This window comes from Topomyia yanbarensis, chromosome 3 (assembly GCF_030247195.1).
Source record: "Topomyia yanbarensis strain Yona2022 chromosome 3, ASM3024719v1, whole genome shotgun sequence".
In the NCBI taxonomy this organism is placed as follows: domain Eukaryota; kingdom Metazoa; phylum Arthropoda; class Insecta; order Diptera; family Culicidae; genus Topomyia; species Topomyia yanbarensis.
The window spans coordinates 330,446,470-330,460,500 of record NC_080672.1 but is presented as its reverse complement, the minus strand read 5'-3'; positions in this window follow the sequence as shown (position 1 = coordinate 330,460,500).

The window sequence follows — 14,031 nt, the reverse complement described above, 5'->3', positions numbered from 1 at the left end:
AACTCAAAAGTACCTTCCTCCACGGAAGACCTCGACTGAGTCGAATCTCTCTTTTTGTTTTTGACAACACTAATAAGTGCGAAAGCGACGCACAACTCAAAAGTAAGTTAAAAGAACTTATTCTGCAGGTTGTTTTATTTAACCGTGTAGATATAAACAACCGCAGGTTTCCTAGGTATGGTTGTCTATGTTTTCATAAAATTTATTTTGAAAAGCAAAAAAATCATTTTTACGTATCATAAAGTATACAAAAGATATCTTGCAACGATGAACGCTTGTTATTTTTAGATTTACGGCATGGCCTAGTCAATAAAATTAAGAAGAGCAAGAAGCCTGTTGTCGTCTCTTCTCTTAGCATTATTTGTACAACGATGCGTGATAAAGCTCACAACTCCGACGCAACGGATTAGCACTGAACAAGAGACAAAACGATTGTCACTGATTGGATTTTCCAGGTTTCAACTGTAACCATCATATTTAACCGGCCACGCCAAACAAACTCTCACACACTACCACTGACCACTGAGCCTTGAAAATGGCCCAGGTAACCTGTAAGCATTAGTGTATGCAGTGAAGTAGCATATATAATTTGTATTTCAGATGCTTCTTGCAGTGTATTTGCATTCGTTATGCATAACTGTGATTAATCAGCATTCAAAAAACAAAAAACAGCCGTAAAGAAGCAATTTTATAGCATAGCAGTAATATAGCCGTCGCAGTGGAATATGTACCCAGGAGGAAAAAAAATGTAGCCGTATATTTTGCCAAAAAAAAACTTCTAACTACTACTTAAAACTACTTCAATGCTTATCAGGTAGTCGTTAAGGAGCATTTTGCATGTTTATTGATTACCTGGAGGCATCAGTTCGGTTCTATGATCGCTTTTAGAACAAGGGTAGCAGAGTTTGTAGGTTCAATATTGAACTTGAGTTCTGCTTAAAAGTCACTTTTACGAAATATTTGGCTGATATACTGCCTACTCCTACTTTTTCCACTTTTTAGTTTTTCTTATGGGGATATGTCAAAACAATTTGTGGTTGAACAAAAAAACGAAGACAGGGAAGAAAAAGTTATTTTTCTCGTTCCATCTTTCGCCGTTTATTTGTTTCATTACGGCGTACGTTACAGCATCCAACTTCTGCCTTTAGAAGATTTGGGGATTACCTTCACCGACGAATCGACGTGCCACATAGAACAAAAAATGCGTCAGATGTTGTCCTAATTGTTTAAATTAAAATACGTTATTACACTAGCGGCATCTGTATAATGGTTCGCGTGGAAGTCTTCGTCGATAAGACAACTGTACGCAAAATCCAAAGTGTATCGACGTTGTACCAGGTATGCTAGAACGAACAAACTTTCTTTTATGTTAAAGATCGCTTTTACAGCTTTTTGAAGTAGAATACTTCTAACGTTTCAATATAGGGGTCCTGTTTCAAAATTTTCTGCCTTTATTTACCCGATTTTTTAAACGTTAATATCTGCCGTTGTACTTAATTAACAAAAAATAAGATTATTGCGCTATCTGATTGAAAATATGTACAACAATTTAGTACCCAATTACGTAGGATGTACAATTACTAAAAATAATGGAAATAATGAATTTTATGAAAGCAGTAATTATCTGGTCCATGATTGATCGGTATAATTCGACCAAGCAGCGAGCGTTGCTAGGACTGTCTCTTTTTCATCGAATAAACTGTGACGTATAAAAAAGGGAAATTCGTTAGTTTGTGTACTGACGTTAAAAGCGTGGCAACTGCTGCGTTTCATGTCAGCTATCATTCTTCGGAGGTTGGTAATGCATCATATGACAGCCGCCAGGCGCTGATAGCATTTCATTCTAATGATGCACTGGCATGCCAGTTTCATGCATACACGGAATATACAATGATGACACACCACAGAAAAAGCAGAAAACTCTTCCTTTTGTTGGCTTAGTGCGAAAGAACCGCGCTCTCTTGCTCTTTAAATTAGGGATCCTTCATAAATTACGTAACGCGTTTAGGGGGGGGGGGTACGACAAGTTGTGACATATGGGGGAGGGGGGGGGTATAAGCTAGATCGTTACGTAACATGTTTTTACTGCACAATTTTTTTTTTCGAGGAATTTGTTACGTAATAGGGGAAGGGGTATAAAGAAATTTGTGACAATTTGTTACATGGGGGAGGGGGAGTAAATTTTGGGCAATTTTCGCGTTACGTAATTTATGAATGGTTCCTTATATGAGGTGTCAGGTGCGTGTATAGATAAATTCACCACGGCGCGCCGTGTGATTGATGATTAGATAAGCACTTGTTGTTTCGTTGTGTAAAGGAGATGATGTTGATGATTTGATACGAGTTACTTCGTAGAGCTTATTTTCGAGTTTGTAGGGCTTTTGTACACTACCCGAGGAAACTTAAAATACTCGGTTCTCGGGGCAAACGGAACAAGTTTTACGTATCATCAATATTTAAACACAGATGCATGACAGGATTTTTATATATCAACATTAAGACCAGCTTAGTTTATGTGCGGCTAGATGACGCAATGCACACTTTACTTATTTTGTTTGCAAATATCGCGGCTCAACAAGTGAAAAGCTCCATTAAAAGTGATGTCCTGGTACTGCATTCGTTTTCGATTATCATACGTGATAATTACAGGGTTATTGGTTAAATTCAACTCTAAGAAACCTGCTTGGTTAAGGCACAGACTAACAGACATAACACTATGAGGTAATTCCCTCAAAAAACATCGATCCGACAATTTTCGCAGAACACTAGCTCCACCTTTTATTCACAGTCCCAAACACTCATTTACTGGTGGGTTACCCCTTAGGTTTGGGAACAATTTTTTACTAGTGGTCTATCCCCCATATGCTTGTTCATATGTCAGTGGTGCTATCATTTCAAAGGTGGCCACAGTCCCAACCATAAATATATTTAAAATGACCGTTAAAGCGGGCGAAGCTTTGTTTTTGAGTGTTATGTCTGTTAGTCTGTGATTAAGGTTTGAGCATATTATTATTTAGGTAAATATGGGGTAAAATGCGCCCCCTAAGGAAATAGGTTAGCTATAGAACATTCATTGGGAGAATTTAATAAATATCATTCAACCAACATTTTCTCCTGCAATCGCAATCATAACGATTTGCAAAATATTCAAAACCATGTAGAATATGCAATGTTTCAAAATCATTATAAATTACATTTTGAAAAATGGTCAGGGCAAAATGCACTTGTCCGGGCTAAACCACCGACAAACCAGCATGACAACTAGAACGATTTCAGTGAAAATGTTTGCCAAATAATTTACACTAAATTAAGTCGAAACAATAGCTCCATCCGTATAATGAGCTACACATCATTACGTAAAGTGTCTCATAAGAGAACACTAAAGTATCAGCAGAAGTTTTTCGTATTCAATTGATCATCTTATATAGGGTAGCCACTTTCGCTGAGGCTTTCACCCGGAGATTTTTACTGACTTACGATAGGCTTTTATAGAAGCAAGAGTATCCAAGATCTACCTGCTGTAACTCGTTGAGGTATCAATTACCAAAATTGACTCACATTCACCGTTTAGTGTTATGTTTTGGCAAGGTATAACGTACGCCATTTTTCTGAGCATTTCTCATAATACTGTAAATTTTCCGCTTTCATAAACTGTTTTGTCGATTTACATAGGTATGAAACTTTAACTCACCGGCTAACGACAAAAATCCAAAAGCACCGGTCACTTTCGCTGTGGAGGTTAAGCCGGAGAAGTAGTGTGAAGCAGTCAGAAAGCACAATGCGATGTATTTCGGAATTTTTGCTGGGTGCAAATTCGATTATTCATCATCACAATCGCTAGTGAAGTTCCAGCAAAGGAACGAAGCTTTTCGCTCTGGTCACCAGTTAACCCTTAAAGGCGCAAACCAATATTTTTCAAATCTAATGAAAATTGTCTTATAGCTTCAATATGCTACCGTGATAATTTTGAGATGATCTTCGTAATGTTGTTTTAAAACAACATTGCGCATTTAAGGGTTAATAGCCGCTGCAGATGCTGCTAACATTCACACCAGAAGAACTTGTTGGAAACAAACAAATTCATTTAAGGTTCAAAGAACTTTCGGAGTGCGTCTACACGAATTGAACGCTTTGTAGTATGCGTTGGAAAAAATACGTTCAACTTTGTCACCAGTTCTTCCATATAAAGCATTTATTAAACTCTAAAAAAAGAATATCAGTCGATTTATTAGATTATCACGATTCAAATCATGCAAAATAGTTGGTGGAAAAACAATTGACCGGGCGGAATGGTGCTTTTGAAAAAGCGGCGGTGATTTTTCGTCACACCACCACACTGTGCCGGGGCACACAACACAACTGCGTAGTGAAAAAACCACAGCCACTTTTTCACAAGCACCATCCCGTCCGGTCAATTGTTTTTCCACCAACTATTTTACACAATTTGAATCTTGATAATCTAAAAAATGGACTAATTTATTTTTTTAGAGTTTAATGAATGCTTTATGTGGATAAATCGGCGGCAAAGCTGTACACAATTTTTCTAATGCATACTACCAAGTGTTCAATTCATACACATACTCAAACAAAGTAACTTGAGCCTTAAAGTAATTCATTGTCTCACTAGACCCGGAGAAAATGATGTAAAACCCGGGGGCCCGAAGATCGACTTAAAAAACCGGAGTCAAACCCGAAGGGGTGGCAACCCTATGCTTATATTAACGTTTCAAGTAGAAAGTATAGTGGTATTGACTAATTTTGTGGTCCGGTTGAATTCATGAAAGGCGAATCGAAAAAAACAACATTTTTCAAACAAATTGATTGATAACCCATTCCATTTTCGTTGTTCGAGAATGAAACGATTTACTATCAGATTGCAAAGAATTTTTTTTTTTTTGAAAATGCTGTACACTCAGGTTTTTATGTGGTTTTTTTGCGCGGTATTTTTTACGCAGATTTTGAAATTTACGCAGATTTCATTTACGCGGATTTTGAAATTTACGAGGGAAAACCTCGTTACGCAGATTTTCGAATTTACGCGGTATCCATTAATGAGTTTCCCATTAACGCAGATTCTTAAATTTACGCGGATTTTGAAATTTACACAGTTTTTATTGACGCGGTTTTCATTTACTCGGCCTGTATCCCCCGCGTAAAAAACCTGAGTGTATAAACTTTTTACTCTGAATTTCGCAGATTCCCCGATATTTTGTCAAACATCGTTCTATCTTTGCAAAATATTAGATAATTGTCAACTGTTCAACAAAACCGGAACATATATTTCTAAGATTATTGCGCGCTTCAACAATTTCAAGTTTAGTCCAAGTTTTTTGAGCCACATTCCTTGAAGCTATGGCCCGGTCAGCCTGACAAGCAGAAAGTTAGCAATAGTTGAGCAAAGCGAAATTGATGCTGGCAGAGTTTCTGCGAGCATTTTGCGCGATTTGTGCGAGAATTCTGGCAACGAATTCGCTCAAATGCAACAACCGTTTCTGACAGAAGCGGTTAAACCAACCGATGCTGCTCACTTTTATCCAGAATCCAGCCAACAATGTACGGCCAAGATCTCTGTACGCTTCCTGCCACATCTTTGTCAGATGCTTTGCTCGATTCGTGCTAAATTCTACCAGGTAGGAATTGCCAGGATCTTTGCACAGTTTATGTCCAAGTTATGCCAGGGTTTTGCTTGGTTCCTGTTAAAATTTGCCAGAAAACGCGAGCGAAACCGAGTTCGCCCTAGCTCAACTAACCCGACAGGATAGGCGCAGAAATCTGACAGGGCTGCCAAACCAAGACTTACAGAAATCTAGCAGAGCGGTCTCTGCCAGAAAATTTGCTCACTAGGGGCTGTCAATTTTCTCTTGACCAGACTTCTAATGTAGGAACTCTAAACAATACATAACAGTTTTGTCTATTATTTGCAGGGTGGCCAGACCTACCGAAATATCGGTAGTCCTACCGATTTTGGTCTTCCCTTCCGATTCACAGACGACCAAGATAAAACTACCGATATTTTGTTATTCCTACCGGAAACTACCGATTTTTATTGATTTTGGACACATCCTACTCAACATTCATTTTTTGGGTTGGATTTGGTCTGAGATCTGTGTTGTCAGTATTTTACAATTCTATGTGAATACAACGTTTTTGGGACAACAACCCGGCCTACCGACAACTACCGATAAACTTTTAGTGACCCTACCGATATTAAGGAATTCTATCTGGTCACCCTGATTATTTGAGAGCTGAGGCAAAATTTTGTAGCTCGTACTGTCAAATAAAAGTGTCCATTTGACAGTACGATTTACCGATTTTTACGTTAACTCTCTAATAATCTCTTGCCAAATCTAAAGAATAAGGAGATTTTTTTTAAATCCTTGACGTTTTCCGTAAATGGGTTTTTCAATAACTTAGGAATATTGTTTTTTTTTGTGAAAACTTTTCCGGCCAGGAAAATGGAAATCTATCTTCCATCGGAAATACATGGGGACTAAAAATTGGTAATCATATTCCCGGGGTGTACAGAAGCCTTTAAAAGCATCTGTACACCTCTGGAATCTCGAATACTTTGTATATTTTTTTCCGTCCCGGAAAACGAAAATCCATTTCCCATTTGAAATGAATGGGGAACAAAATTCGGCGTTCAATTACAACCTGTAATAGCTTTTTAAATCTAAACAAAAATTTAGGCAGTAAAGAGTTACTGAATATGATAAAGTTCATAATAGCTGTGCATATATTTTGGAATACTTGAAACAACGAATTATCGCTGAAAACACTTGGTTTAAAAAAAACCGTTAAGCATCCAAAATTTCACATTATTACGTATACGTTAGTACCTTCCAATCATGTATTGTCACCGCGTGAAGCATGCTGATTCAGGTATGCTGCAACATCCTGCCCCGATGCCACAAGTGGGTGGTGTGACACCTAGCAACAGCTGAGAGAAAAACCACGCCGGAGTAGCCCTGTAGCATAACTATAACAGAAAAGCAACATGTGTCACCATAACCACCTCACCTCGCTGCGCCTGGAGCATTTCGTTTCTCTTATCGTTGCTGGCAAATCGCATCTCTCTACACCCATTCGACTTACAGAGGAGGGAGAGGGATTTTCCCACGTCGATCATTTTCACCGGAAAAGAGCGTATTGGGAATTGGCGCAAATGGGAACTTTGCGATTTTGGCGGTATGATATGAACCATCAACCGTAGATGCGTTACCCGCGGACCGCCTGGTCAGTTGCAATTTGTGTGGGAGAAAAGTTTTAATATAAGAATGTAATGTGTTATCTTTGCTTGCCGAGAGAAAAAAAGGACAAATCACGGGTACTGTTTAGACTACTGCTAAGAGATAAGGTTGTGAACATGCACTGTCTATTCTTATCTTATCGAAGCCATCCAAAAAACGGTAGATGCCAGAAAATTAGTAATCCAAACAAGTGTGACACTCGATTAGTGTTCTTTTTGGCTGTAATTAATTTTTGTCCCCTAGGGTTTTTACCTTTGCAAATTTTGGTGCAACAAGTTGCTGAATATGTGTCACTACACGAGGGAAAACTGACACTAATTAATGATATTTCACTTTACCGTTTACGACATCGATTTCTATCTCGTTCGTTTCCGTTTGTATATTATTACGGAATATACTTATCCCCTTGCTTGGAATCGATACTGAACGTGGTGAAATTTTATATTGCTTTAAAATGGGGTGGGGGTGATCGACTATGACTGTAAATATTTATAGCATCTTTGGAGCTATCACTAAAGCGCAAAGATTTTATTACAAAGTCAAACAAACCGCTTGATGGATATATTTAAAAATAACAAAATTGACAATCACACTTGTGGATGACATTGTTGCATTGTTATGCCTTTTGTGGTGATTAAGGAGATTACATCACGATAGCTGGTTGTGTGTTATTGGCGCATGTGGGTCATCATAGAAGAAGGGTCCCCTGTAATTTCAGGCGAAAGTCTGTGGAAATAGAATTGAGCAAATCTCGGTTCTCCTAAAAAAAACTCGACAGTAACTAAACTAGGAGTAGTAGAGGCCAACGATCTAAGCTGTATGTAGTTTAGTGTTTAAAACTTCAAGCTTTATAATGTAAGTACACTCAAGTTTTTTTTAACGCGGTTGGTTTTGGACGATTATTTTGCGAGTTTTTTTACGCAGATTCCGTAAAAAAAACCACGTTCTTTGAAAAATCGGCGTAAAAAACCGCAAAAGAGCAAAAGACTTTTGGAAGTTTTTTTGCATGGATTTCGCAAAAATGAGTTCTTTTGAATACAAAAGACGTAGACTTTTTCCTGAAAAAAAATCTCAGTCCTTTTAAATGCAACGGATTTTTATGGTAGTTTTTTTGCGCGGATTTCGCAATTAACACGGTTTTTGCAAAAAACATTCTAAATCCTTTTGAATGCAAAAGACTTAGAAGATTCACAGACAAACAGACATAACACGAGATGAATTTTCATCGCCCACAGAAAAAACGGTCGATTTAAATTATAAAATATACGCCATCTCACCGAGCGTGGCGCTTGTGAAGCGATTTTGACAAATGGTCATAAAGCGTCACTTCGTTACCGCAAGCACTCGAAACCCAAGATGAAGGGAAAGAAAGGTGGGAACATTTGCCACTTTGGAGTATATTACACGCAGAAAAAAGATTTGTGGGTTCAATAAAATTATGCATTACATACATTAAATTAAATTATTGGTCGGGAGACAACAAATGTATTTATTGAATTCAATAAAATTTATTTATTGCTTCAATAAAAAAAATTATCGTTCCGTTTTTTAATAATTATTTTATTGAAATTAAAAGAAAAGTATTGATACTAAAAATGTATTTATTGAAAGCAAAAAAAATGTTGTTGTTCTAATAGAAAAATATTTTCAAATGAATAAGTTTGTTTGTAAAAGTGATAAACAATAAATGATTGGATTCAATAACACATATTTTTTGTTTAAATTTGCTAAATTTTTCTGCGTGTGGTTTTATACATGTCAATTTGAACATGGGGTTCGCGACCTATAAAATAAGTAAACATAAAGATCTAAACGAGCATCCTGATTCTTTGACGCACGATGAAAAGAGAGAAAAGGCCGAACTTCACGATGGATCTTCCGATTCGAACACTTAGGGACACTTTTTTTTTTATCTCAAAACTACCAATAAAAATAATTATGACTGAACCGAATTAAAACCTGTGGCCACAGAAAAGCCCGCTGCGTTATTTGTTGCTTCTTCATATCCGTTTGTTTTATCGGTTTTATCGAAGAAAAATGACAACAGTACTTATACTTAGAACAATGTGGCCACCTGTACTGTCGTGCCCGAAAACATTACCGCCATCTTCATTTTATGCAAACCAAAACAAACAAAATTGTGAAATGTATTCCTGTCGAAGCGTCCAAAGTAAGAATTGTTCAAAATCATTTCGTAGTTTCCTGCGCGATGCCGATCGGTCAGCAGATACATTTTAGGATCTTGCCAATTTGACTGGTCCGGTGTAACGAAACTAACCGGATGTATGCAATAGATTCGAATTTGTCGGTCGCTGGAACTGACGGAGAAAGTAATGCCGTGTACTCGTATGTAGAATCATCGTGGCGAGACATCAGTTTAGAATTTTATAAAATGAAATTCTCGCATAACCTACATGCATTTTACTTACGTACGAATTGATCCTGATATTGGCAAGGAAATTTTAGGGGTTTTGTTTCCGCAATCTTGATTCAATGATGACCTCGATAGAACAGCCGATTCTTTAACAATAGGCTACATCGTCGCTGTTGTGCTATCTTATGACAAACGCCATTTTGGGGTAAACTGAGTTAGATATGCAACATTACTTGTTTGAAAAATCTCTACAAAGTGGCGTTTTCAGAATTTTGAAATTCTACTTGGTTACTTAGATATAGCGAGAAACATGATGAGAAATTGTGAGTTTTTTGCTTAAAATCACTGTATCTAGAGATTTGCTCAAGTTATATTGAAGTTTTAGATGTTTTTATGAGTGAAAATGTCTGAGAAACGCAATGGCATAAACATTTTCAAAAGAAAATTACACGAGTTATGAGAAAAACACAGTTTTAGTTTTAAACTGAAAATAAAGCATATTTGGCAACACTGTAATCAAAAATAACATTTTTTTCTAGATTCCCTGACTCATTTCCTTCAAAATGCATTTCACCGATTGTTTATAGACCATATGAACGCAAAGATATGAATAAAAGTTAAAAATTGATGATTTTTTTCTATGGAAAATTTTCCATGCACAATTATGACACGTCATATAAAATTTGTCATCAATACACGCATATGACACGTGTGAGTGCGACTTTTGTTTACATTCATAGTAAAAACTCGTAACATAGTCAACCGATCTTCATAATATTTGAGAGATTAATGCAGAATAGATAGAAGCATCAATTGTCTTCTTTGGATTGTTTATACCATTTACAAGTTTCAAGATATTCAATCTCAAACTTTAAAAATCGTTTTTCTCGAAATGTGCTAAATGGCGCTTGTCATAAGATAGCACAACAGCGACGACATAGCTTTTTTTTCAATTTGTTTATTTGAAGGCTACATAGCTTTGTTCTTATAGTTAACAGTAAACGTCAGCCTGGAAAATAAAATAAAGAGTACCTGATGCCTTAGGGGTTCCAAAAGAGCGACGGCAACGAAGAGTAAATAGAAACAAAAATCAATCATACGACCAATTAACGACAAGAATTGATTACTTCACAAGAAAAAAAAAAACAAATTTTGGGTTGCTTAATTTCCCGTAACAATAAATTGTTGTGTTGGGATTTAAAAATGCAGTCGTAGCTCTGCATTCTTTAAATTTGTCAATTGCAATAATTATGCCATGGAAAATTGAAATACGTGAAGTGACATTAGCGATTTTTTTATTTCGCCCTTCAAATTTAACAACAGCAACAATGCTACCTCTCATCTACTATCTTGCAGTTGACAAGCGGTGTGGGCATTGTTGCTAGGACTTGGGTTAAAAGAAGTATTTCCCATGGTTGCCAGAATCACATTTTGTGCAATGTGTTCAACAGATGTCGCTAATATACCGTGGGCGATGATTTTTTTTTAAATTTTCTTCGAGCTGTTACGTCTGTTTGTCTGTGGGAGATTTTCGGAAAGATGGAAGAGACGGGTCTGGAAGACTCCCTAAGGCCCGCACCTCAATAATATGGATATTTACGGAACGAGTGGGCACCAGAAATTGATCTTTGACGCCATTTTGAAAACAAAGATGGCGACTTCCGGTTTAACGAAATTCGCCATAACCCATGCAATATGGGTATTTTCGAAAAAGTCTCGACGAGTAGGTGCCAGAAATTTATTTTTGACGCCATTTTGAAATGCAAAATGGCGACTTCCGGATTAACGAAATTATCTACAACTCAATCAAGATGGGTATTTTCGGAATAGTCTTGACGAGTAGGAGAAAAGGTCGATGTATGAGGTCGTTTTGAAATTATAGATGGTGATTTCCGGTTTAACGAAATTCTCACATGAAAAACCTGGGCGATCATCCAAAACTTCCTGTAAATACCTCTGTCCCATCCCAAAGAACCCAAGGAGTGACATTAACCTTCTTAGCAACTCTTCACTCCCAACAATTTATCATATCCCCTTCAAACGGAAACGGTTGGTATGGTTGTCCTCGTTTCTTCTTCTTTTAAGATTCGAAATAATTCGTAAATCCTATTATTCATTAATTGAATAACATAATTGCCGTTTAATTTTGAAACATCTTTAAACCCAACTCTGCACAGTAGGCCTGGCCGTATTAATATTTGCGACATATGAAAACATGCTCCAAATATTAATATTGACAAGAAAACACTATAGAATAACTGTAGTGTTTTCCAGGATGCTTTTCAATACTGGCTGTGTAAAGGTTAAAATAGAATAGAATAGAATAATCAGTTTGTTAAAGTTACCATTTCTACATGAGATTAAAAAATGGAAAACGTGGTATTTTCACAGATCTTTTTTCATAAAATAATACTTTGTAGATCACTGAACATACGAATTGAAAAAATCGCAGATAGTAGAGATTTTTTTTTGATTCCTCGAGAAATTTGTGACTGCAGTATTAACAACTGCACAAAAGCTGCGTCTAGTACCCCAATATCAACAACCACTACCATCAGTGTTATGTAATCGATTTGTTGATTTTTCTCGGTGAATTTTCTGCCGGAATTTTACCCTATTTTTTTAACGTAAATATCTGACGTTGTACTGATTAAAAAAGATTTTTGCACTATCTGATTGGAAATATGTACAAAAATTTTGTTACATTTTTTATAGAATTAACAATTACTGAAAATAACGGAAATAATAGATTTTGTGAAAGCACTTATTATATGCGCCATAATTGGTCCGTGCATTTCGACTACAAGGGAGACAAACTGGTTTTCGTTAGAAACTCCACTTTTTTGACGATGGAAGTGAACTGTTTCCGTTCGATGGTCAGCGTTTTTGGTTGAACGTAAACTGAACCAAGCACTGCACACACTGCGTGCCAGAGGTGGTATGCGAGGGACGCAAGCGTTAATTTTGTTTCCGAACCGAGTACAAAGCCGGGGGTCGTATGTGATTGCGACATCATTCGTGTGTTACACTCGTGCTGGTTACACCACGCATACTCTCGCTATGTCTGGACGCGATAAAGGAGGAAAGGTGAAGGGACAACCGAAATCCCATTCGTTTCGTGTCGTGTCCAGTTTCCTGTCGACCGAATCCATCGTTTACTCAGAAAGGGTCACTACGCCGAGGGTGTCTGGGGCGGTGTTCCCTTCTAACTGCCATCAGTGATGGAATATCTTACCACCGTAGAATTGAAGCTGGCAGTAAATGCTGCCCGTTATAACAAGAAGACTAGGATCATCCCCCGTCATCTGCTGTTGGGCATTCGAAATGATGAAGAGCTGAATTCTGCCATTCTACTGCCAAAGAAGACCGAACAGACCGAAAAGTACTAAGTCACTTTACGCATGCCCGGATATGGCGTAGACTCAGATCAGGTGATGCGCATTTAAAGGGAACATCTGATGTAAAGTGCTCAAAACGAAAGTTATTTTGTTTTACGATTTTGAAGGCAAAGTAACAATGGATCTTTTGTGTAATGTTAGGAACGCTTTATACATTCATTGTGCGCGAAAAAAAAATATTTTCAGTTACACAGAGCCACACATACGAGCGTTCCAAGAGTAGACGTCCAACCATTTCCAAGTCGAGGAGCGCCGCGGCGTACACGATAACTCTCGATAAAATTGTCTGATACGGGAAATTCAATAAGTTTTGTAAAGCTTAGACTTGTAGTTAGACGATAAACCACAAAAAAATAAAAAAAATCGAATTCCGGAAAATGGCTTCATGAAAACCGAAAAATCTCATATTTTACTGTAAAATTTGCTCATTTTTCTTCAAAATAATAGTGAGAAAAATGTTTGTTATTCGGTTTTCTGTGGTTCATAAAAAAACCAAGTCAATTCTTCAATTAATTTTTGAGTTATCGTGTTCGCCAATTTGAAAAACGCGGTTTCGAGAAAACGCTGTTAAAGGGTGTCCCACAACAAATTGCATCACGGAAAAAAGCGCTGTAAAAAATGACTCAGTAGAAGTAGTTTAGAGTGTATTGTTTACACAGTATTTTTGTCGCTCTCAGTTTTTCGAAAATTGTTGCCGATAGATTGAAATCTGCGTGTGCAAATACGCGCGTGGAATGCATGGCTGTTTAAAACAAAAGAAGGTCAATGTGGCCACCGAGATTGCGGGAGACCTTTTTAGAGGTTCAATACTAACAATTAAGCGGATAAAAAAGAAGTCGATTATTTTTGCCCTCTACACCAGACGCCCCCCTTAAACATGCCATAACATCCGGACTCCTGCGGTAGAAGGCAAAGATTTAAGAAGTCGGGAAACGTAAGCGCTCATATGATCCAAAGGCCTTATTATAAAGGTACGGTGTGCAGAGTGTGCAGAAAGTGAAGCCGAAAA